The sequence below is a fragment of the Schistocerca nitens genome, chromosome 11 (assembly GCF_023898315.1).
Source record: "Schistocerca nitens isolate TAMUIC-IGC-003100 chromosome 11, iqSchNite1.1, whole genome shotgun sequence".
NCBI classification, from domain to species: domain Eukaryota; kingdom Metazoa; phylum Arthropoda; class Insecta; order Orthoptera; family Acrididae; genus Schistocerca; species Schistocerca nitens.
Genome location: NC_064624.1, coordinates 123,134,498 through 123,161,634, shown reverse-complemented (window position 1 = coordinate 123,161,634; position 27,137 = coordinate 123,134,498). Strand labels below are relative to the sequence as shown.

The window sequence follows — 27,137 nt, the reverse complement described above, 5'->3', positions numbered from 1 at the left end:
AGCATTTTTTGAAAATGTGACAAATTTTGTTTGTTCTATGCACATTATGGACGGCACTCAACTGTATCTTATAACTTCTTGTGTTTTTTTTTTTATTTTTGTGCCATGTATTTTTCATGTTTATAATGTCAAGTCTTGATGGCAATAAAGACTGGTAAGTTTTACTGGCACCGCGAGTAGAAAGCGAAAATTTTGTAATCTCAAGGGACCGAGCTTACAAAATTTTCCCCTGGGGAAGGGGAGGTGTCGCGAATAGTAGAAGATAGAATTAAAATCATGTAGGCTGTAGGCTGGAAAATTATTGCTACAGATCAAGCGAGGCGGACGTGACCAGACTATCTCATGTGTAATGTGTACTCGACTAACAAGAGCGGAGTATGCAGTATCACGAGGCTCAAGCACAGTTAGTGGCAACCCTTGGACACAGCAAACAGTGGAGAATGGCTAGTTCATCACGTAGGCATCACATGCTGCCGCGTGACTAGCCTACTCAGGGCTCAAAGTTCGGGGGTGCTAGAACCTTCTAGAACAAGTGGTGCCGGGTGCACTACCCCTATAAAAGCGGATAGCCGCTAGATCGAAGGACAGTGATGGAGTGAGGTACTTAGGACGCCGGTCCACGTTAGTCTGCATCGGGATGCTGCAAGAGTTGCAGGAGAGTATTGAGCACAGCAACAAGTAGGGACTTAGGCTGAATCGACACAGCCGACACTTAGTCTGGTGTGCTCGCCTCTGCTGTATTAGGACTTAGGTTCGGGAAGTTAGGAATAGCAACTGCATAGCCAGATTGACAATCATTAGAGACTGTATATAGAATCTTATTTAAATCACAAGTGCCAGGGGTACTTCCAGGATAATCGTTCTATACATCGAGTGTTCATACATGAAAGCTTCCCTAAGATCCTATCCGAGTTCCGTACTCTAGCTCACCTTGCAGCCTTCTCTACAACGGAGCAGAGAAGAGTTGGCGGCCCACACCACCGAGACCTCATGCCAAGTAAGTTCTCTGACGCGCACCAACGCAGTCCTTCCACTCCCTCTCAGGACACGTCAGTGGGACAAGACAGTTCCTTACGCGAATGCACTGTCGCATGCGGCGCGTTCGTAGTTCCGCGCAAGTGCGTGCAGTCAGCTGGTGTGGTAGTGGGGGACGTGTGACGTCAGAAGGGAGCGATCGGCACGCACGTGAAAGCTCGGCACGCGAAATAACTGAAAATATATGTATTCGACAACATAAAGTCCTCCAAAGTTTGTATTATTATTTTTTAAAAAAAGTGAAGCTGAGTACCTTCTAGACCAGTATACAAAGTTGCATTTCAGAATGTACTACAAGCCTTACAACAAAGAAGAAAAAGGAAAGATGAGTATTATGAAAACTGTTTATACACGTTCTACTGTTGCTACCTCTCCCTACAGTGTCTAACTCATTGTGCCAAGTGCTGTGAAAATGTGACCAGCCGTGTAAATTATTAACTTACTTCAAAATTAATACTGGGCTACAAGAGCGTGGTGATGGTCACTATACACACTCACCCTGAAGTCAGGTGCAATATCAATGGTTGTCTAACCCAGCTACATTAACAGTAGTTGTTTGATACAGTCCCCTACATTACCTAATTACTGGAAACAATTTCCTATCAAAGTGTATGATGCTATGTTACACTAATGTAACCTGCACAATACTCAAATTACTGCCGTACAAGCCTTACAGTTAGAATGTATCTTCAGTTGTGATCTCTCACTGAATTTACTCGTGTCTGCAGTACACAAATCTCACATCGGTAGCAGTACTTGCATCACACAGTGCTCCCGTCATCTGCTGTCGTCTTACCAGTTTATATTTAAATAGAGAGAATTGAAGAACCGCCTAAAATCATTCCTTTCCCACACACCTGCCGTGCTGCCGTTACAATACATACTACCCTCTCTCGGGGGAATATGCACTTTCATTCTCACATCACGGGACACCACAGTAAGTTCTTCCTGCTTTCCACATTTCCCGTGGCCCGGCGCCGCATCGGCAGAGTGCCTGCAGGGGGCGCCACGCAGCGACTGGCCGGACAGGCGCCACTGCCGACAGTGCCCTCACTTCCCCAGATGGCAGTCTGCGGAGCTACGCCTCTGACGAACTGTGCGGCTGGTGGAGCAGTGTTACGAATCTGCGAAGACAATCACATCGCAAAACTCAACACACGAGACATCAATGCTATTTCACTCTAAAAGAACAACAACCATTCCCGCTTGCAATATTTTGTGAAATTACTCTGCAGATAGAAAGAACTCGGCAATTTCCTATAATAAATAAGGGAACAACACAACTGTCAGCTGGGGATTCCCATTGATTAACAAGTAGCAACTACAGCCTATCTTACAAACCACGATTTCGCTGCACAATTTTGATACAGTCAAACAGTATACAATGGAATATGGACTAGAGACCCATTTTGTTTATTATAAAACAGCTGAACCAACTGGAAACAATAATACAGTCAGATGTGAGAGACATGACATGCAAACTATAAAATTTCTAGAATGGGATTTTCACTCTGCAGCAGAGTGTGCGCTGATATGAAACTTCCTGGCTGATTAAAACTGTGTGCCGGACCGAGACTCGAACTCGGGACCTTTGCCTTTCCCGGGCAAGTGCTCTACCATCTGAGCTACCGAAGCACGACTCACGCCCGGTCCTCACAGCTTTACTTCTGCCAGTATCTCGTCTCCTACCTTCCAAACTTTACAGAAGCTCTCCTGCGAACCCTTGAGTTTGGAAAGTAGGAGACGAGGTACAGCCAGGAGTAGAGCTGTGAGGACGGGGCGTGAGTCGTGCTTGGGTAGCTCAGTTGGTAGAGCACTTGCCTGCGAAAGGCAAAGGTCCTGAGTTCGAGTCTTGGTCCGGCACACAGTTTTAATCTGCCAGGAAGTTTCATAAAATTTCTGGCTTCTTAATATTGCCACATATACACTTTGCCATGAAACTAGCTTCAACCAAACAACCACCATCTCCCAAACAACCACCATCTCCCAAACAACCACCATCTCCCAAACAACCACCATCTCCCAAACAACCACCATCTCCCAAACAACCAGCATCTCCCAAACAATTACAGTTGCTCTTTCGCCAGGAGGTAGGTCAACTAAATGCAGTAACGGATCATCACACAGTCCACGACACTAGACACAAAACATGACACACATCGGGTAGATTCATACAGATCAAATGACAATGAAAATGGCAAGAAATTAAATTTCCTACTTTGGCCCATAAATCAAGTAAGTAATTCTAAATGCTGGCATAAGCCTAACAAGCGACTTATCATTACATTAACTGAAATGTAGATGTTTCTGTCGATGTAAGCTACACCATTTCCTTTATTTTCAGCGAGTGTTATACTGGAATAATTTTTGTAAAACGTTAACTATTCAGTATCGATACAGGTGACCACAGCTGCAGACAGTGAGACTTTCGCACTTCAGACCTTCGACAGGTCTGTACAGCTGCTGTCCTTCACGTTGTGAGTTGTCACTGACAATTTCAAACCTTCATGAGAAGATTCCATTTCAAAAATATTTCAGAGTTGTACTGTTGCAGGTGACTCAGATTATGCATGTGCAATGTACAGTACGTGTGTCATTATAACGACATTGGGCATTTATGATGTCAACTGTTTTCCACCCCAACAAACAAACAAAGCAGGACAGCAAATATAAATGATTCAATCACTGAATGAGTATTTCGAACACAGGTGACCTCATCTGCCCCAAAGACTTCGAATTTCACGGACATCAATCACACGAAATTCAGTTTGCACTTTTCTCTTCGTGTGAAAGCCCGGCAGAGGCAGAGGCGTTACATCCTGACTCACAAAAAGTCATCCTATGAGGTATTAAATTAAATTTCTGGCTGTATTAATATTTGCACAGTAACAAGGAAGCGACATCTGGCCTTGGATGGTGAGTCATCACAGAGACGGAAGGAGCTTCAAGTGTACCCCATGGAAGCTATTTGGTACCCTTGCTGTTCATGTAATCAGCTAGTAGAAATTGTGTGACAGAGGGAGAAGACGCATATGTAAAAAAGTACAGAGTGCATGACGTTCTATACCTCGTAAGGAATGGTAATATTTTGACTGAACAGGATGCCAAGCTATGTTGATGGAGGTGAGGATGGGACAGATAACACTTCCATAAAAATGTGGAATGAGATACTAATGTCCTGTCTGTGAGGAAGCCATCAGAAATAGAGCTCAAGCGGGAACTGGAATACTGAGGGAAGCCACTCAGATGTGACCCTCCAATGGAACTGTCCTAACATTCACTTTCAGCTCTTTACGGAAATAATGGAGGAACTAAATCTCAATGGCCAAATCGGGTTCTGAACCACCGTCTTACTACAGCGTCATCTCACACAGCACGCTTTTCTAAGTATAGAGGACGGTTGAAGATGAATACCCATGTATGGCCAGTTTGTGATTTTGTTAATTTAGTCGATTTCAGTTCATCTTAAATGTTCACTCTACCTCGCAGTTTTTGTTTCAAGACGCCGTCACAGCAGTCCGTCTATTGCTTCCTGCCGTGGTGGACCGAGCATCTGGAAGAGTGATGGCGCCTTAACGGTGGGACTCTGCACTCGGGCGGCTGCACAAAGTGTGTGGGAGTGCCGTGAGAGGGCAGCAGCTGACAGAGCTGGCGAGCAGTCGGCCCACGTAGTGCCGAATGCCACCGACAGAGAGCAGATGCAGACTCTTTGCCGCCTCGTGTGAATTCTCCGCAACGCATCTGCTGTAACTGCTGGATGACCTACACAAACACCTGTGAAAATAATGACAATTATTTTCTGAATATATGTGACACAACTTAAGTGGAGGAAACAGTAAAACCTGCAAACTGCATCATATTCATAAAATCGTCTGTCTTTTCTACTTTGTTTAACTATAACAATTCACACTAGTGTATTAAGCAAAAACTTCTACAGTACTATTATTAAAACAAAACTGTGAGATATATATATGAATATAATAGAGGGAAACATTCCACATGGGAAAAATATATCTAAAAACAAAGATGATGAGACTTACCAAACAAAAGCGCTGGCAGGTCGATAGACACACAAACAAACACAAACATACACATGAAATTCAAGCTTTCGCAACAAACTGTTGCCTCATCAGGAAAGAGGGAAGGAGAGGGAAAGACGAAAGGATGTGGGTTTTAAGGGAGAGGGTAAGGAGTCATTCCAATCCTGGGAGCGGGAAGACTTACCTTAGGGGGAAAAAAGGACAGGTATAAGTGACACAACTGAGGACAGGTATAAGTGACACAACTGAAGTGGAGGAAACAGTAAAACCTGCAAACTGCATCATATTCATAAAATCGTCTGTCTTTTCTACTTTGTTTAACTATAACAATTCACACTAGTGTATTAAGCAAAAACTTCTACAGCGCGCGCGCACACACACACACACACACACACACACACACACATCCATCCACACATATACAGACACAAGCAGACATATTTAAAGGCAAAGAGTTTGAGCAGAGATGTCAGTCGAGGTGGAAGTACATAGGCAAAGATGTTGTTGAGTGACAGGTGAGGTACGAGTGGCGGCAACTTGAAATTAGCGGAGGTTGAGGCCTGGCGCGTAACGAGAAGAGAGGATATACTGAAGGGCAAGTTCCCATCTCCGGAGTTTTGACTGGTTGGTGTTAGTGGGAAGTATCCAGATAACCCGGACGGTGTAACACTGTGCCAAGATGTGCTGGCCGTGCACCGAGGCATGTTTAGCCACAGGGTGATCCTCATTACCAACAAACACTGTCTGCCTGTGTCCATTCATGCGAATGGACAGTTTGTTGCTGGTCATTCCCACATAGAATGCGTCACAGTGTAGGCAGGTCAGTTGGTAAATCACATGGGTGCTTTCACACGTGGCTCTGCCTTTGATCGTGTACACCTTCCGGGTTACAGGACTGGAGTAGATGGTGGTGGAAGGATGCACGGGACAGGTTTTACACCGGGGGCCGTTACAAGGGTAGGAGCCAGAGGGTAGGGAAGGTGGTTTGGGAATTTCATAGGGATGAACTAACAGGTTACAAAGGTTAGGTGGACGGCGGAAAGACACTCTTGGTGGAGTGGGGAGGATTTCATGAAGGATGGATCTCATTTCAGGGCAGGATTTAAGGAAGTCGTATCCCTGCTGGAGGGCCACATTCAGAGTCTGATCCAGTCCCGGAAAGTGTCCTGTCACAAGTGGGGCACTTCTGGGGTTCTTCTGTGGGAGGTTCTGGGTTTGAAGGGATGAGGAAGTGGCTCTGGTTATTTGCTTCTGTACCAGGTCGGGAGGGTAGTTGCGGGATGCGAAAGCTGTTTTCAGGTTGTTGGTGTAATGTTTCAGGGATTCCGGACTGGAGCAGCCAGGAGGTCGGTCTGTGAAGGGTGTTGCTTAAATCGCTGCAGCACTCGTCAGCAGTCCTGCACAGCAACTGCGACATTCTCGGTCCAACACGGTACCGGTTGACGACGAGGGGGACCTGCGGATAGGAGGACAGCGGTGCCACCAGCATGAAGAATAGTCGCAGAGATGCCCGGCACGACTACATCAATTGAATTCGAGAGGGAGGTGTCGAAGAGCACAGCGGAATCCCGACGTGAGGGCCAATCTGCCTGGCGGCAGCAGGGGAATGACAGAATCACAAGAAAGTGGTCACTGTCACAAATGTCATCGTGGGATGATCAATGTAGGGAAGCCACCAGAGCAGGGGAGGAGATCGTGAGATCGATAGCAGTAAAGGTGCCTCGAGTGGCACGGAAGTGGCTAGGGGAACCGTCATTCAGGAGAGACAAATTGAGGTCCATTGTAACAATACGAGTCAAGATAGATGTAACGGAACTTGAATAGCGTATTTGCCTATATTGGTTACAGTAGAGAGATCGATCTTTCGGTCCTGTCTGTATATTTATATATAATATTGCACGAATAACGGCTGAGCGAGTGTAAAGCTATCGTTAAAAACACATGCCACACGATTTGTTCCGATTTGGTCGGTCATAATAATATGTTTTTGAATACAATTAAAATATACCGGCAATACCTGTTTAGTGTTATTGGAAATAATATGTAGTAAATTAATGAGTAAGGTAGCAGATCCTATAAGAAGAGGTAAAATTGGGCATATTGGGTAAAATTGCTTTATATCGATGAAGCCGATGATACGGCATCATTTTTTCGTTTACTCTTAGAAATAAACAAGTAAAGAAGTGCTAATTGTGCACTGTGAAAAAATTTAGGGGCGAGTTTTAAATAACTACGGTATACCATCAGAGTAACAAAAGGACATTAGTTATACAAAATCGTGGATAGCGAAGTGTGGTCATTAAATTGAGTACACCTACAGGGCGGTCAATTCTGGGATAAATCTATACGCATCTCACGAGGGACACAATATTGAGACCGTGTGTGTTTTTGAGAGCTGGCTCCAATTTATGAAAAGGAGGAGGAAAAATCGTTAATTTTTACGCGAACCCTTAATAACAGCGGACCGGAGAGAAAAGTGTGTAATTGTCTTACGCCTAACAAACATTTGTTGAGGGCGGTGGCTAAACTAGAAGAGTCAGTTACAAAGTACTGTATCATCATCATTGACTGTTGGTCGAAGGTGAATGCGAAATACAACTGTGAACAAAGTAACGTTAAATTAAACAGAAGAAACAAGACAGTTTGGTCATATCTGTTATTATTCCATAAACTGTAATATTTCTTATTGTTGTACGAAGGCTTTATAGATGATCTTTATGACAATTTGCTTCGAAGGGATCTCGTTACGAGTTAAGTTTTGGGGACCTGATCAAGAGGGGGTAGTTCGTAGATCGTAACTACTGCAGCTATCCTGGAATCAGGTGCTACCGTGACCGTTGTGTGTTGTCAATGACTTAAGGTTACCATATCGCATGCTCTAAGATCGATGCGCCTTTCCACTCGGTATAACGGTGCCTCACGGCAACAACGTCAACACTGACGGCGAAGGAAGATACGGTAGACCATAATAAGTTAGTCAATTAGGAGACCACTACCCACTGAAGTGACACTCCACCACAGTGGGAGGTGGACACTGGAAGTCCCAGAGGAGGAGAAACGGGGGGAGGGAGTAGCTGGATTGGTAGACATGGCAATGTATGGAAGTGACCTACCTGGAGGGAGGTAGACACTGCAAATGGTGATTGCCGGAGTTGATTGCACTCACATCACTACTGCTTCCAGTGTAGTACGTAGGGGGATCCAGTCACCAATTACATCTGAGCGAACTGAAGTGCAGACCCCATAGGATGCTACCCCAGGGCCGGCATTGTTCCTACGGTACACCCGATAACCCCAAAATGTTGGACATTGGTCAACAAGGTAATGCACTTCAGAACGCAGAATAGGAGGAGACGAAACATTGCATTTCCCCTAAGTGACGACAGTACCCATTGCAGATCCACTGGATGATCATGTGGTGAGAGTCCAAGTTAGGCATAAAGAAGCTGAAAGGTCACGTCACTCGGTCAGTAGTCGTCACCGACGAGGATGGGGTGATATCCATAAATAAGACGTCGGGCTAAGGTTGCGAAGGGGGACACTTCTTCGGCCGGGGAGGGGAAGTGGCTCCTGGACAGAGGTCGTGGGAACTGCAGGGGATGGGGAGGGAAGAGGGTGACGGGACTAGGGTAAAGAAGTGATAGGAGGAGGAAATGAAGTAACAGAGGCAAAAGTTTAAGTTAGTGACAATGGAGTCTCTCATACTTTTGGCATAAGACAGGCAATCCAGGGACACGTATTCTTGGATCTTCTTTACTATCTTGCAACCCGGGCAATCCGACTAGTGAGGGGAGTGGTGGTCAGCACAATTGACACACACAGGTGGTGGAACAAAGGGGCTTCCCTCATGGAATGGGTGTCCACAGTCACCTCACAGAGGGTCTGCCGTACAGGGGGAAGACATATGCCTGAAACGCAAGCACCGAAAGCACCACATAGGTGGATGCATGTCGCATCTGTAGCACATAACCTTGATCTTCTATAGGAAGGTATCCACCTCAATTTCAGAGAGTGGTGAGGGGTATTAGACACTGGGGCATTGCCAAGATGATGACAAACACAAAGGGCTGCACATTGGGCGGCAGAAGCAAGTTTGATCATCTTACTAACAGACTCCCCTTCGCCAAACTTGTCCTTGATACTCTCCACAAAAAACAATGGCTTTGTGGTGGAGAATGTCCCCCCCTCCCCCCATCCGTCCTAGTACAGACAAGGTAGCAGGGAAAGCGTTTCATCCAAAGATGGCGAGTCTAGCCCTCCTCCCACAGTGTAGTCAGCGAAGTGAAAGCTGCTAGGTCATACAAAGCAGCATTCAATGATCCTTCACCGTTCGAAGAGACGGCCGTTTGGGAACGGCCAGATTTTTGCAGCTGGATATGCTTCATGTGCCAAGCATCAGCCCCGACACCACCTACTCTCATCAGGGGCTCTCCCGTTGCATGCTACCCAGCCACAGCAACGGCCACCTGGCACGGTGGCCATTGCTGCGAGTTCCAATTCTCCAGGAAGACAAGCATAGGTGGGGAGGAAACAGCTCAGAGTTGAGACTTATGTCTTAAGGGAAAAGTAATTTCATCATCATCATCATCATCATCATCACCACCACCACCATCATCATCATCACAAATAACAATCATTACAGATTTCTACAAAGCAACGGAGAACTGCTGAGCAGCACTTGCGATCACCTACCTCTTGCATGCCAGCTGGTCCTAGTGCTGCGTGCGCACACGGTGGTGCTTCGTCTCCTGTTGCAGCGTCTTGTGCCGCTCCTCTGTCACCACGAGCTGCTGCTCCACCATCTCTCAATGTGTGCCTCGGACTCCTTCAGTTTCGAGGCATACTCTCGCTGCCACGTCATTTCCTACAGCTTCGACAGCTCGAGGGCCTCTTTTGCGTGCCCTGTGTGGTACACAGAATAAGTGGCCATTAGGGTGATTGCTGGACTGATACGTGGGCTAAAGTGTATTTACAGTGTTCCACGGCTCTCTCGGTGTGTGCCGATGTTGGAAATTCGTAATCACTGTTTGTAGCCAATCGAGTGATAGCACACAGTTGCCAATAAGAGTGATTGAATGTAAACGTTTCTTTCGGCAAAAATACGAATTTATAGCATCTGTTTTTGATATGGAGAATGCCAGAACAACTTTTACTGATCTGCTTGTTATGAATTTTAAGGCTGCTTACTGATCTTCATATTTCTCTAGTGACCGGAAAAAACAATGTGCTGTCAGAATGACTTGCACTGCACCCCAAGGCATAGACTACTTTGGAGTGTGACAACTCATCTGAGAGCTGGCGAAGCCAACGAATACTGACACAATACAATTTTCGTGATAAGTTAATGTGTGTTGTAGTCTCAGATATACGTTCATCATTGCAATAACCTATCTGAGTATCTTACTGCAAATTTTGCCAAAAATTCCAATGATGGAACACAAAAGAATACCAGCTAATTTCATTTATCAACCACAGGAAAATGCAAACAACTATCTTATTGGCTACCTATATCCAACACACGTTCTGACACTTCAAATACTCAAGATCCATAACGTGAACTGTTATTAACAGCAGCACACAATAGAAAACCCGCGGGACGTCATATGTGCACTTTTACTGATAAATGTGCTTATTTCCATGGAGTCAAGTTGCAAAATAACTGAAAAAGGTTGTATGTGAAAACTGCAAAGGGCTGCTGATAATCTAGCACGGAAGATTTCCGACATTTGCTTACACACAAAACAGTGAGCAAGAGCAAGCGAAATCTCAGAGAGATGTTCAAAAGGGTCACTACAGATGCAATTAAAGCAGAACTACTCGTCGATAAACAAAAGACACAAAATATGCAAGTAGGCAGAATTAAACATGCACAAAATAGTCACAGGTGACTATAAGCCAAGTTCAAGTCTGTTGATCAGTTCAGGTACCCGAAGAGCTGGTAAAATTGTTACAATCAAATACTTATTGATGTACACTCATGCTCATAAATTAAGGGTAATGCTGATACATGGTGAAACAACACTCTGGTGGGCAGTTTACCTGTTTAAATCACCTCGGGGTATGACCATGCGGTGCATCTGACAAGTGGTCGTCGCACGGTGGCGCTGGCAGCAGTCCACATACGCAGAGGTGTGTTGGTGCATGTCAGAGTACGGCGCAGCGAGTAAGTTTTCAGACGTGCTAATGGTGAATGTGTGTTGAAAATGGCTCAAAGAACACATATTGATGACGCTATGAGGGGTAGAATACTAGGCCGACTGGAGGCTGGCCGTGTGCCACAAAGTGTGATCTCAAGATTATAGCAACAATTCCAGCAGACAGGAAACGTGTCCAGGCGCTACAGTACGGGACGTCCACAGTGTACAACACCACAAGAAGACCGATATCTCACCATCAGTGCCCGCAGAAGGCTACGGAGTACTGCAGGTAGCCTCGCTCGGGACCTTACTGCGGCCACTGGAACAGTTGTCTCCAGACACACAGTCTGCAGACGCCTGAACAGGCACGGTTTATTCACCCGGAGATCTGCAAACAGCAGAGCCCATAAAGCCTGGTGTACATGCACATTGGAACAGTTGTCCCAGGTTATGTTCACAGACAAGTCCAGGGATAGTCTGAACAGTGATTCTCGCCGGGTTTTCATCTGTTGTGAAACAGGAACCAGATATCAACCCCTTAATGTTCTTGAAAGGGACCTGTCTGGAGGTAGTGGTTTCATGGTGTGGGATGGGATTATGATTGGTGCACGTACATCCCTGCATGTCTTTGACAGAGGAATTGTAACAGGTCAGGTGTATCGGGACATCATTTTGCACGAATATGTCTGCCTTTTCAGGGGTGCAGTGGGCCCACCTTCCTCCCGATGGATGATAATGCACGGCCCCACCGAGCTGCCATCGTGGAGGAGTGCCTTGAAACAGAAGATATCAGGCAAATGGAGTGGCCTGCTTGTTCTCCAGACCTAAACCCCATCGAGCACGTCTGGTGTGCTCTCGGTCGAAGTATCACTGCACGTCTTCAAATCCCTACGACACTTCAGGAGCTCCGACGGGCACTGGTGCAAGAATGGTAGGCTATACCCCAGCAGCTGCTCGACCACCTGATCCAGAGTATGCCAACCCGTTGTGCAGTCTGTGTACGTGTGCACGGCAATCATATCCCGTATTGATGTCGGGGTAGATGCACAGGAAACAGTGTCATTTTATAGCACTTGTGTTTCAGGACGGTTTCCTCAACTTATCACCAATACCACGGACTTACAGATGTGTGTCGTGTGTGTTCCCTATGTACCTATGCTATTTGCGCCAGTTTTGCGTAGTGCCACATTGTGGGGCCCCACATTCTGCAATTATCCTTAATTTATGAGCATGAGTGTAAATTACTTAGTTTCTGCTGGCACTAGATGTCTATGGGTCAATCCATGTGAAATCAACAAGTATCAATTTCGACCTCATCATTTTAGATTTTAATCGAATTTGGCCCAATGTAGGGTTTGTGCAATATATTATTTGGATATTTTAATTTTTTCTTGAGGTATTTATGTCATGAAATCAGAAAACTATTACAATTGCCAATGCATGCTATTAGTTATTTTGCAATAACTCATGACCTATTTAACCTGAAAAGCTAGTTCAGGGCTCTTTTTGAAGCTCGTAAATTACACTTCTTTGCTCATAAAATTGCCATGAAAATTAATGAATGATCATGAAGTGTATTCTTTGAATTTTTTCAAAAATCTACAAAATTAAAATTCAACAAAAAAATTTGTAATAGCTCTGTACATGATGAATATATCCTGCAAGTTTGAAGTTGGAACTCTCTATACTTTACAACAAATTAAATATAATATAAAACAGTGTGTCTGCTTGAATGAACCTGTAACTAGCTGCATAAAGTGAATATATGTTACCAACCAGATAATTACATCATCAAAAGGATCTGTCCCACAAGATGCCGCATATGAATGCCATTCTGCAGTAACCTCATGGTTACAAAGATTAATGAAGTTTTTTTTATTCTTCCATTGTGCTTCACATCCACCAGTACAATAAATATGTTTTAGACTTTTTAACTTCTTAGACAGAAACAGCAGAATATGTCATTGAAAAAGACGTACAGCTGTGGTGTTGTGCTAAATATTCCGAAATTATTACATAGCTCACGAGGTTCAAAGTATTAGCCACACCTTTGTAAAGAATCACAAAAGGATGCAATGTTGCTTGAAAGGATGCAATGTTGCTTGGAAATTATTCCAGTGGTACAATTCGATTCTATCTTGCAGAACAAATGAATAACATTCCGCAAAGTCCCATTTTGGTGGAGTTCTGATTTCTGTTATGTCTGGAAACTTGCCTGTTGTTCTGCAGTCAATGAATGGCTTAACAGAAATATTAGTTTTCCATTTAATATATCACGAAATTCTTCTGCTGAATGAGTTATTATTTCTCAGGCTGGTCTGTCTGTATGTATGTATGTATGTATGCATTATTTTACATTATATCATGAATCAAATTAAACTGAAACAATTCATAAATTGTGTTTAGTGATGAAGCAACTTTCCACACTAACGGGAAAGTCAACCGTCACAATGTCTGAGAATCCGCGGGAAACAACTCAGTACGAACGTGACTCGCCTAAGGTGAACGTTTTCTGTGCCATTTCAGCCAATAAAGTTTTTGGTCCCTTTTTCTTCGAAGGTGCTACTGTAACTGGACTACAGTATCTGGAGATGTTGGAGAATTGGCTGTTCCCTCAGCTCGAACAAGGAGCACAACAATTCATATTTCAGCAGGATGGAGCGCCACCACATTGGCACTTATCTGTCCGTAACTACCTGAACGTCAACTACCCGAGGCGACGGATCGGCCGCCAGGCAGCCCGTGACAGAGCACTTCATCACTGGCTTCCAAGAAGCCCTGATCTTACCCCCTGCGATTTTTTCTTATGGGGGTATGTTAAGGATATGGTGTTTCGGCCACCTCTCCCAGCCATCATTGATGATTTGAAACGAGAAATAACAGCAGCTATCCAAACTGTTACGCCTGATATGCTACAGAGTGTGGAACGAGTTGGAGTATCGGGTTGATATTGCTCGTGTGTCTGGAGGGGGCCATATTGAACATCTCTGAACTTGGTTTTGAGTGAAAAAAAAACCTTTTTAAATACTCTTTGTAATGATGTATAACAGAAGGTTATATTATGTTTCTTTCATTAAATACACATTTTTAAAGTTGTGGTATTCTTTTTGAATCACCCTGTATTTGGGTGCCCACTTTTTCCTTCTTCTGGACTATCGTTGATTTCCCTTTTTCTAGATTTATTAAGCTCTATTCTGCAATTGCTACAGGCTTTAAACGGCAAAAATATTGCACTCTGGTGAGCAGTGATGATAGAAACAACCTGCATATCACATGCAATTAGCCTCCCATCTTTAGACAAAATGTAAATTAGTTTTGGTTTCACACATTGTCTATCTTTCATCTTAAGGTCGGTATTCTTTACGGTAATGAGCATATCCCTGGACAAAAGTTATAACAACTTTAAAGCAAATTTACACACATGACTCCAGTCTCAGGCAACTGAAACCACACAACTGAGCCTGTGTGTGTGTGTGTGTGTGTGTGTGTGTGTGTGTGTGTGTGTGTGTGTGTGTCCGTCGTCTATTTTTGACAAGGGCGTTACTGGCTGAAAGCTTTACTTGTGGCAGTCTTTTCATTGTACCTATCTGCGGCTCAGAATCTCCACTATGTGGTGAGTAGCAACTTTCCTTTTCATAATATTGCTACATTCCATCCTGGATTTTCCATTGTTTGCAATCAAATTTATAACTTGAAAGTTCTTTTGAGTTCCAGCTTGAAACTTTCAGTTCATATTAAACACTTATGACTAATATTACATTACATTTAATCAAACTTTTAAATTTGTATGTGCGGATGGATGTGTGTGTGTGCGTGCGCGCGCGCGCTTGTGCGCATGTGTGTATACCTTTCCTTTTTTCCCGCTAGGGTAAGTCTTTCCGCTTCCAGGATTGGAATGACTCCTTACCCTCCCCCTTAAAACCCACATCCTTTCGTTTTTCCCTCTCCCCTCTTTCCTGATGAAGCAACCGTTGGTTGCGATAGCTTGAATTTTGTGTGTATGTTTGTGTGTCTATCGACCTGCCAGCGCTTTTGTTTGGTAAGTCACATCATCTTTGTTTTTAGATATATTTTAAATTTGTAAGTTTTTCACAAAAAGTAATTCAAAATTTGTAGTCAAACATTTTTATGTGAAATCTGAAACAAGCCTATACTGAAAACCCTTCATTTTCTCTATAAAATGAGCCAACAATCAAATCAGTATCTTATGTGGAACTAGATTTACATTGCAGCATATGAATGACAGTAAGGGGAATTTTGGCTAATTTATAAAATTTCAATTAATGTTAGGTCTTAATCCAGATATATGAAGTTTTGAAAAATTTCGTATCTGACTGCAGACAAGCTGTGCCTAAAATATTACTGAAATCAAAGGGGGTGAGGTTGTGATCTTGTTGATTTAGCACGAGTTGACCGTATGTCATCACAGACATGATCAAGTATAAAGCCATATCACATTCTGCAAACATGAACATCTACAGTGTCATTATCTGCCCCGTTGTCCTCTGTGACAATACTATGAAAATGAGAGATTGTACCAGTCATAAAGAGGAGATGATGAGTCACGGACTGGAACTACAAAAAGACTGCTAAACAAAAGACGGGAATGACAGACTGCTAAACATGTGTGACCACCCACACACACACACACACACACACACACACACACACACACACACAGAGTCTCTGGCCACTGAAGCCAATAGCAGTCCAGCCTCTTCATTAACTTTCACCCATATTTCATCAACCAAAATTACAGTTTTCGAACATAATGAATCTGACTGTTTTACATGTTTAACCCTGAAGCAAGGGAGAAGCAAAGGAATTTCATGTTTCTGGCACTAATCCTACTCAAATCATTTACCATTTGCTATCCTACATATGCCCTACAAAAACGGAAATTTTGAAACAGGTATAACAGACTTTTATGAAATCCTAATAATAATGAGAAATAGAATGTGTGGCTCACTGCATTCGTCACCAACAATCCTTAATGGTCATAAATGTCAAAAAGATCCTGCATGGTGAAAATAACTAATAATCAGAAAAAAAATTTATTTCAGTTAAAAAAAAAATGTCTGGCTAAGTTGATATGTAGGAAGGATCATTGGTACATTTTCATTCACTGCTCCTTAGCATAAGGCCTCCTTAAACAGCGATCTATAAAATACTGGTTCTGCAAAAATTACCACTGGAAATAATCTGTAAGGATGATATCCAAACACCCTAACACAGATTCCTCAATTACCAAATGTTCTTACACTCGGTTCTGTTACATCCATAGTTCCTTTCACATAAACATTGATGTATACAATAGCAATACACAAAATAGAAGCAACTTTCACACAGTAGAATTATGGAAAGGCAACCACTCACTCACCACAGGTCAAAATGCACTTACAGTGTCAATGGCTCTTTTACTGCATGCTGCTCTTGGCGATTTAATTCTGTTGGTCATAGCCAATCGGCTGATAGTATGCAGTAGTCACCGTGATTCGCTGAATCTAATGACTTGTCTCTGCAAAAGATACGAACTGATTACTTATGTTTTCGACATGGATAGCATGAGATAACAATTATTGATCTGGCTATTATTCATTATAAAATTACTTAGTGGTTTTCGTACACATTTCTTGTATTATTGCTTCTTGGAATATGACAGGATTTCTTGGGTCTTATTTCATATTCCAATCTTACAGCCCGACTACAAGTTGGCGAAGCCAATGAACGCGACTTCAGTAAAACTTGTGGTGGACTAATCTGTAGAGTAGCCCAATTTCATTCTGAAAACTTTGTGGGGTATTTTCCAACATTGTGCCTACACAGGAATCAGATATCCTAAATACGGCTTGAGTGTCATATACTCCTCCCCCCCCCCCCCCAAAATGACTGACAGATCTACAATAGTGATGGAGGTCTTGCTAGCTAGCTAGTTTTGTAAGACTTACGTAGAGCCCCTCCTGTATTTTTCATAACTGATGTAAGACAAACATAATATTAATAACATTACTCACCATGTGGTGAGACTTTGTCTATTATGAGATAGGACCTTCCTCAATTTACTTTGCAGTTTCAGTTACACTGAAAACAGAGTTGAATGTGGGGGCTAACAAAGACCTTGAGCAACACTAGAGGTCAACTTGTCGCCAAAACATTAATTTAGATTCAACTTCTTTGGCTTTGCCAACATACAGCTGTCACTTCCCAACCTACCCAGAACTCAGTGTACACTACAGATCAGTCTGGTACGACCAAAATTTAAAGACGGTCTGGCCATCATAAAAATAGAACTAATGGCTTGCTTGTGAGTTACCAAAGCCAATGAATGTTAATACAAAATAGTAGTAACATACTGACCTAGAAGTCAGTCAAGCGTATATATTTGTGGTCGGAAACATCTGCCCTGTAGTAAATACTTGTCATTATGATAGTGAATTCATTTTTGTTATTTTATGGGTGCTAACTTTCACTGCCCCTCCCCCCATCTCATGAACCATGGACCTTGCCATTGGTGGGGAGCTTGCATGCCTCGGTGATACAGATAGCTGTACCGTAGGTGCAACCACAACGGAGGGGTATTTGTAGAGAGGCCAGACAAATGTGTGGTTCCTGAAGAGGGGCAGCAGCCTTTCCAGTAGTTGCAGGGGCAGCAGTTTGGATGATTGACTGATCTGGCCTTGCAACACTAACGAAAACGGCCTTGCTGTTGTGGTACTGCTAACAGCTGAAAGCAAGGGAAAACTACAGCCATCATTTTTCCCTTCGGGCATGCAGCTTTACTGTATGGTTAAATGATGATGCCATCCTCTTGGTAAAATATTCTGGAGGTAAAATAGTACCCCATTCGGATATCCGGGCGGGGACCATTCAAGAGGACGCCGTTATCAGGAGAAAGAAAACTGGTGTTCTACTGATCGGAGCGTGGAATGTCAGATCCCTTAATCGGGCAGGTAGGTTAGAAAATTTAAAAAGGGGAATGGATAGGTTAAAGATAGATATAGAGGGAATTAGTGAAGCTTAGTTGCAGGAGGAACAAGACTTCTGGTCAGGTGAATATGGGGTTATAAATACAAAATCTAATAGGGCTAATGCAGGGGTAGGTTTAAAAATGAATAAGCTACTACAAACAGCATAGTGAACACATTATTGTGGCCAAAACAGACACGAAGCCCAAGCCCACCACAGTAGTACAAGTTTATATGCCAACTAGCTCCTCAGATGATGAAGATATTGAAGAAATGTATGATGTGATAAAGGAAATTATTCTGATAGCGAAGGGAGAGGAAAATTTTAGTCATGGGTGGCTGGCGTTCAATAGTAGGAAAAGGAAGACAAGGAAACGTAGTAGGTGAATAAGCAATGGGGCTAAGAAATGAAAGAGGAAGCCGCCTGGTAGAATTTTGCACAGAGTATAACAATCATAGCTAACACTTGGTTCAAGAATCATGAAAGAAGGTTGTATACATGGATGAGGCCTGGAGATACTGGAAGGTTTCAGATAGATTACATAATGGTAAGACAGCGAGTTAGGAACCAGGTCTTAAATTGCAAGACATTTTCAGGGGCAGATGTGGACTCTGATCACAATCTACTGGTAATGAACTGTAGATAAAAACTGAAGAAACTGCAAAAAGGTGGGAATTTGAGGAGATGGGACCTGGATAAACTGACAAAACCAGAGGTTATACAGTGTTCCTGGGAGAGCATTAGGGAACGATTGACAGGAATGGGCGAAAGAAATACAGTAGTAGAAGAATGGGTAGCTTTGAAGGATGAAATAGCAAGGCAGCAGAGGATCAAGTAGGAGCTAGTAGAAATCCTTGGGAAGTAGTAGATATATTGAATTTAATCGTTGAAAGGAGACAACATAAAATGCAGTAAATGAAGCGCGCAAAAAGTAATACAAACTTCTCAAAAATGAGATCAACAGTATGTGCAAAATGGCTAAGCAGGAATAGCTAGAGAACAAATGTAAGGATGTAAAGGAGTATCTCACAAGGGGTAAGATAGATACTGCCTATTGGAAAATTAAAGAGACCACTGAAGAAAGGAGAACCACTTCTATGAATATCAAGTAACAGGCAAAATACCCCAAGACTTCAAGAAGAACATAATAATTAAAATCCCAAAGAAAGCAGGTGTTGACAGATGTGAAAATTACCGAACTATCAGTTTAATACGTAATGGCTGCAAAATACTAACGCAAATTCTTTACAGACGAATGGAAAAACTGGTAGAAGCCGACCTCAGGGAAGATCAGTTTGGATTCCGTAGAAATGTTGGAACACGTGAGGCAATACTGACCGTACATCTTATAGAGGATAGATCAAGGAAAGGTAAAACTATGTTTCTATCATTTGTAGAATTAAAGAAAGCTTTTGACAATGATGACTGTAATAATCTCTTTCAAATTCTGAAGGTGGCAGGGGTAAAATACAGGGAGCAAAAGGATATTTAAAATTTGTACAGAAACCAGATGGCAGTTATAAGAGTCAAGGGGCATGAAAGGGAAGCAGTGGTTGGGAAGGCACTGAGACAGGGCTGTAGCCCAATGATGTTCAATCTGTATATTGAGCACGCAGTAAAGGAAAAAAAGAAAAATTCGGAGTACGAATTAAAATTCATGGAGAACAAATAAAAACTTTGAGGTTCGGCAATGACATTGTACGTTTGTCGGAGACAGCAGAGGACTTGGAAGAGCAGTTGAACGAAATGGACAGTGTCTTGAAAGGAGGATATAAGATGAACATCAACAAAAACAAAACGAGGATCATGGAATGTAGTCAAATTAAGTCGGATGCTGCTGAGGGAATTAGATTAGGAAATGAGACACTTAAAGTAGTAAAGGAGTTTTGCTATTTGGGGAGCAAAATAACTGATGATGGTCGAAGTAGAGAGGATATAAAATGTAGACTGGCAATGGCAAGGAAAGCGTTTCTGAAGAAGAGAAATTTGATAACATTGAGTATAGATTTAAGTATCAGGAAGTCGTTTCTGAAAGTATTTGTATGGAGTGTAGCCATCTACGGAAGTGAAACATGGACGATAAATAGTTTGGACAAGGAGAGAATAGAAGCTGTGGAAACGTGGTGCTACAGAAGAATGCTGAAGATTAGATGGGTAGATAACATAACTAATGAGGAGGTATTGAACAGAACTGAGGAGAAGAGAAATTTGTGGCACACCTTGACTAGAAAAAGGGATCAGTTGGTAGGACATGTTCTGAGGCATCAAGGAATCACCAATTTAGTCCTGGAGTGGAGGGAGACCATGAGATGAATACATTAAGCAGATTCAGAAGGATGTAGGTTGCAGTACGTACTTGGAGATTAAGAAGATTGCACAGAATAGAGTAGCATGGAGAGCTGCATCGAACTAGTCTCTGAACTGAAGACCACAACAACTTTCACTAATTATTCAATACGCTCTTCTTTATAAACGAACTATTAGGGATAGCAACAAAGAATCTTCAAAGATTATTTTGGTACAAATAATATATGTACTTTGTGTATTAACTATAAAAAAATGCAAAAGGAAAGGGGAGGGGGATGAATTCTCGCTGCTATGTTGGAACTGACTGGAAGTTTACACGGTTAATTTGCATTTAAATCAGATTCCTCAAAATGATTACCGTACAGACACTGACCTACACAGACCACAGAAAATCCTACAGCCTATTCTACTTACAACTATACATTAAGTACGAATGGTAAACAGCTGCCACTTAGTGACCTGAGGTTGTAACGACTTAATTCGAAACAGAAGTTTCCCTAAAGCTCACATTGGATGGAGCAAGCACAAACAGTACATGGGTGCCTCATAACACCACTCGTCACAGGATCACCATATGACAGCTGCTTGTCCTTGTTGCTGTACAGGCCTTCTATGAATGCATTAATGTGATCGAAATCTGTAATAACATATGATTGCTTAAAATTAAAGGAATGGGAATGACTTCAGTCAGTAGAACTTCTGATATCCCCACACTGACAATTGTCTGAGGAAAATCACTGATGTAATTAATATCTGTGCCAATAATATACTTCGGCATGCTGCAATAGAATGTACATTAACGAATTCAAGTCGTCCTAACATTAGTAGATCGCCAATTAGGAATCCTAAAACTTCTAAAACTATCGGTAAAGAGGCATAACGTCCAGCTGCTATTAACTTGCACGTAAGGAGGTTACATAATCAGAAATACACATCGTGCAGAATTTACATACGGGAGTTTTTGAGTTCGCTTGCTGCCTGAGCGGCTCTTTCCAGTGCTGAAGAATCAAACCGGTATGCCTTCATCTGGGATTTTCTGGCTTTGTCCTCACCATCACCCCACGTGAGATGACGTGTTGCCGCTGCGACGTCTCCATCGGCTGGGGCGGTTGTTGCCCTCGAGATCCGGATAGCCGTGCCATTTTTCTGCTCCGCTGTGTTTTATCTTCCTCTATCACCCCAAAATGTCGACGTACTCACAAAAACTTCACAGTTGCTCTCATGGTACTCCAATCTTATCTGCAACACAAATTTATGCTTCTAAGATCTTCATGTAATCATTGCAACGATATTCGCTTCCTGATGCAACTTTAATTTGCACTTTGCTTTTATTTACTTTCTTAAAACATGCCAGACAGAAATCACAGATGCGTTACTATTAATACCGCCAAGTTTAAGCAAACTTTTTTGCTTAATTTTCTTACGCAGAAACGATTAGGCTATTATAATTTAGGGCAAACATCTTCACATTTCTGGCTCCGATTCCGTTACGCAGGTAACGGGACATAATATGCGACTGCTACAGGTGCTGGGACTCAGGGCATCATGAGGCAAAAAATCATAAATGTAAATGATCAATGCAATTTACAAGTGGTAGAAATGTGCTTGTATAGATGCGCAAAAAAGATATCCCAAATAATAATGTAGTAAGCTACATAGTGGCCCCTGAAACATTTCGTAGGTTATGTACGTTATATGATACACAGTAAAATACTCGTTGCAGACATGTATTCTGAATTTACTTTGCAGTTTTATTATGTGTAAACGAGGAAACTGTATTTAGTATGGTGCGAATGTTGTCATCGGTCTACTCGGCAGATCAATCTTTTACCAAAATCTATTTCGTATTCACGTTCACTGGCCACACCAACTCAACCAAATTTTAATCTAACAATATAACGTATACCACGGGCTATTCTACAAATCATCCTGCCACCCTAACCAAGGTTTGCATTGGAATGAGCCTCTAACCAAGGTTTGCATTGGAATGAGCCTATCATATTTTAGCCAATACGGTTTTAATAATTATCGAATTGTTTTCAAACGCTTTGCTGATTCTGAAGAGCAATATGTATACATATTGTGTATAGTCTTATTCAAAGGGCTTCTGCATAAACTGTACCTTATGAAAAAAAATGTGCTTTTGCCTGCAGTAACGAAAATTATCAGTCTGACCAAAAATGTATCCAAGTAAGTTTTTTTTTTTAAGTTAATTGTTCAAAATTATTGTCATCTTGGTTCAGCAGGAGTCTAAATGGTTTAGGGACTTAAATAATCTGTCAAAGATCAGTGTGCTGTCGTTTGAGAATATTAAAAGCCGCAGCAAGTAAAGAGAGGTACAGGCATACTATGCACTGCTTTCCTATAGAGTTATTTTGTGGAGAAATGTAATTCATAGCATAAACGTATTTAAAATGCAGAAAAACAGCATTGGGAGTAATATGCAAGCTTGAAAAACTGGAGTACTGTAAACTTCATTTTACTAACTTGGTGTTATAAATGTTTCCTGTTTGTTGTCCTTGAAGCACCTTCATACATAAAGACTATTTCATATATGGAATTACTTTGTAAAAAGCTACACAGACATTCAGTCAGATCTTGACAAGATGTGAATGTGGAGCAATGATTGACAGCTTGCTTTAAATGTTAAAAAATGCAGAACTGCATGTTTCACAAAATGCAAAAACGTGACATCCTACGAATACACTATGAGCAAGGTACAATTAGAGTCGATCAAATTGTACAAATTCTTGGGTGTTGTAACTTGTAGGAATATGAAATGCAACCATCATAGAAAGCATTTGCACTGTCAGATTTGTTGGCAACTCAGAACCAAACTGGTGAATTGCAAACCTAACGCAGACCTCAAGTTACGCTACAGATCAGTCTCACAACAGAAATCTTTTCCACTGTCACATTTGTTGGCTTCACCAACTCACAACGAAACAGTTGCATTCCAACCAACATCCAAATCGTTACTTTATAATAACCTTGACCTCCAGTTAAATCAATCCATTATCATGACATTAAGCTGTTTTATTGATTCACAAGGTAACTCTTCAATATTTCCAAAAAAATAAATCTCTCCATCACCCCACCACCTCCTCAACATTTACCCAACTGCTACCTACAAATTCACTAACTCCAACATCAAAGAGTTGCCGGCATCAGCACACAGTGCAAGAACCACCATACAGAAAGTAACTGTTAAGCAAAACTAGCATACAAATGAAAATTATGGTAATAGGATATGCACCAGTACTTAACCATAGAAGATTAGTGTCTCCAATAAGTTGACGTCCATTCCAAAATAGAAACTTAACTGGCACATACACCCTCCCCACACCTTTAAAAAAAGAAATTTAGTGGACAATTCTTCCTCCAGACATTCTCATCTAAATGGCTCAGAAGCACTGAGATTTCCTTTTCTCTCACTGTTTATTGCCCCCTCCCCAATACCCTTCAACTGTATTTGTGCATGCCACACATCTGATTACTTACCTTAAAAAAATCAAGCCAGGTGAAGAGTGATTCCATGAAACAACTGCCTCCCACATCTATGGTCCAACCTTTTCTCTCTCTCTCTCTCTCTCTCTCTCTCTCTCTCTCTCCCCCCCCCCCCCCCCACACACACACACACACACACACACACACACACACACACACACACTTTTTTTTTTTTTTAACCAATTCATCAATTCCTATAACAACCCCCGAGCGGCCACTTTTGCCCCTTCTCACAATAAAATCCGAACAAACTTCCAAACAAAACGGATACCAATATATCAAAGTTTTACGATCTGTTTCTATCTCATAAGCAGGAAGCCAGACAGGAGATCTCAAAGAACTTTTCATAATTCATAGGGAGCCTTGATTTCTCCAATCACATAAGGCCTCACATAAGATCTTTGCACAGCGCCACATATACAAATCACTCGTGCGTTTCTTCGAAACTTTGCACAACTTTGCAAGAAATTACCTCCATGCATTTAACAGCAAAGATGAGTATTCCTAAGCAAAGAAAGGAATGCTGGAGAGAGAAAACAGATGATAGAATAATCACGTGCATTAATATTTCGACATAACGTCTGGGATATCGCTTGTTTTGAGTCCTAGTACTTCTTAAAAAAAAGTCGACGCTAGAAGTATCGAAGGCGAAAAGACGTACAACGAATAATTTGTATTTCGTACTTCCGTTGAGCAATATAGGTCAACTAAAGCATAGTATACTACTACTAGCAAAGTCGAAAAGAGAGACATATGTAACATTGGCATCCTCTAACACTGTTGAGAAGAAATAAAAACTTTGAGGTTCGCCGATGACATTGTAATTCTGTCAGAGACAGCAAAGGACTTGGAAGAGCAGTTGAACGGAATTGACAGTGTCTTGAAAGGAGAATATAAGATGAACACCAACAAAAGCAAAACGAGGTTGATGGAATGTATTCGATTTAAGTTGGATGATGCTGAGGGAATTAGATTAGGAAATGAGACACTTAAAGTAATGAAGGAGTTTTGCTATTTGGGGAGCAAAATAACTGATGATGGTCAAAGTAGAGAGGATATAAAACGTCGACTGGCAATGGCAAGGAAAGCGTTTCTGAAGAGAAATTTGTTAACATCGAGTATAGATTTAAATGTCAGGAAGTCGTTTCTGAAAGTATTTGTATGGAGTGTAGCCATGTATGGAACTGAAACGGGGACGATAAATAGTTTGGACAAGAAGAGAATAGAAGCTTTCAAAATGTGGTGCTACAGAAGAATGCTGAAGATTAGATGGGTAGATCATGTAACTAATGAGGAAGTATTGAATAGAATTGGGGAGAAGAGGAGTCTGTGGCACAACTTGACAAGAAGAAGAGACCGGTTGGTAGGACATGATCTGAGGCATCAAGGGATCACAAATTTAGCATTGGAGGGCAGCGTGGAGGGTAAAAATCGTAGAGGGAGACCAAGAGATGAATACATTAAGCAGATTCAGAAGGATGTAGGTTGTAGTAAGTACTGGGAGATGAAGAAGCTTGCACAGGATAAAGTAGCATGGAGAGCTGCATCAAACCAGTCCCAGGACTGAAGATCACAACAACAATAACACAGTTGAACTACGAAGATAGTATCCTGTTCTTCATTTTCCCTATGTAGGCCAACGGTAGTACGGAATACAAATCTTACATATGTCGCTATTTTCCGCCTTCGGTGACACTGATATCCTATTCTTCAGTTGACCTACATAGGTCGACTGAAATACGGAATACAAATTTTACTGTTGTAGGTTCTTTCACTGACGCTAGTACTGCTATGATAATTTTCAGCCGATACTACTAGCATCGAAGGCAAAAACAAAATTCGTATCCTATACTTCAGTTGACCAACTTAAGTACAGAATACAGATTTTATGTATGTCGATTTTTTTCGCCTTCCGTAATTCTCCTCACCTACAGAGGTCAATTGTAGTATAGGATACAAATTTTACGCATGTCCGTGTTTTCGCCTTCAATAGTACAATTATCAGCTGAAGAACAGAATGCTTGTAGTAGCGGAGAAGAAAAAGGCAACACCTGTAAAATTTGTATCTCGTAGTGCAGTCGATCTATGTAGGTCAGCTGAAGAATAGGATACTGGTGCTAGCGAAAGCGGAAAAGGCGACATACGTTAAATTTGTATCTCGTACTGTATTCAATCTATACAGATCAACTGAAGTTTGGGATACAACTCATAAATGCCAGTTGTGGTATTCCATGCCAACGTTACTTCTGTCACTTTTTTGCCTTCCTTTTTTGCACTAGTCTCCCATTCTTCGGTTGAGATGATAAATCCATACCTACAAACGAAAATCGAAAAGCAGCAAAACTTATCAAGAATGAAAAAATTCTTCCAAAATATCTGTAACTCACTAAGAATGAAGAAAATTACCGAATAAATTGGAACGAACAAATTATTTAAATTAACAGTAGCGCACAAAACTCGTACGCAATGTCTAGCCCTGCTTTCCAAAAAACACATTCATTTATATCAATTTACAATGATGACCCACAGGCCGCAGAAAAATTCTGGTCGACCCTCGAGACAGATGTCCAAATTCCTCCGATATGACGTCAGACTACTCCTGGGCGACTTTAATGCACACATCGGCAGAGAAAAACGACACAGGAAAACAGACGGAAATTATCCAGCGCATGCTTTACTTTACTTTACTTTTTCGTGTCTGGAAACTACAATTTGTTTGCCCAATATTGGGCAATGTCCAATGCTTCTTCTTTAGCCAGCCATAGATCGTCGAGGGTGCATCTGTGCGGGAAGGTTGGGCATTGTAGGAGATGTTCCATGTCCTGTCGAGTGCCGCAGTCGCATTTGTCGTCATTTTCGTCCAACAAACCCCTTTCCATCAGATTAGATTTCACAGGAGCCACCCCAGTTCTGATGCGGTTAAGCATTCTCCAGGTTTTCCAATCACCAGAAACGCCGCTTGGTGGGTCCTCTCTAAGTGAATAGTAGATGGGGGGCTCATCTAAGGCGCAACTTAGGAAACGGCGTCTGGATTTGAGTCTGCTGGGGCCACACACTAGACCAAATATTGAGTGACGAGCATCAAAGGTTTGTTTTAGCTTCTCGGTATGTTCATGGGCTTTCCTACGTGAGTCAGGGTTTGTGA

At 42.1% G+C, this 27,137-nt stretch overlaps 1 long non-coding RNA gene across 1 annotated transcript; it reads right to left on the bottom strand.

Annotated features, from left to right (window-relative positions):
* Nucleotides 1-117: 117 nt before the first annotated feature.
* Nucleotides 118-24,080, bottom strand: LOC126213301 (uncharacterized). The gene is made up of 6 exons (XR_007541134.1): nt 23,987-24,080; nt 21,439-21,724; nt 16,614-16,730; nt 9,768-9,977; nt 4,518-4,809; nt 118-2,159 (listed from the first exon to the last, which is right to left on the bottom strand). It is a non-coding gene; the product is annotated as an uncharacterized LOC126213301 (long non-coding RNA).
* Nucleotides 24,081-27,137: the final 3,057 nt, after the last annotated feature.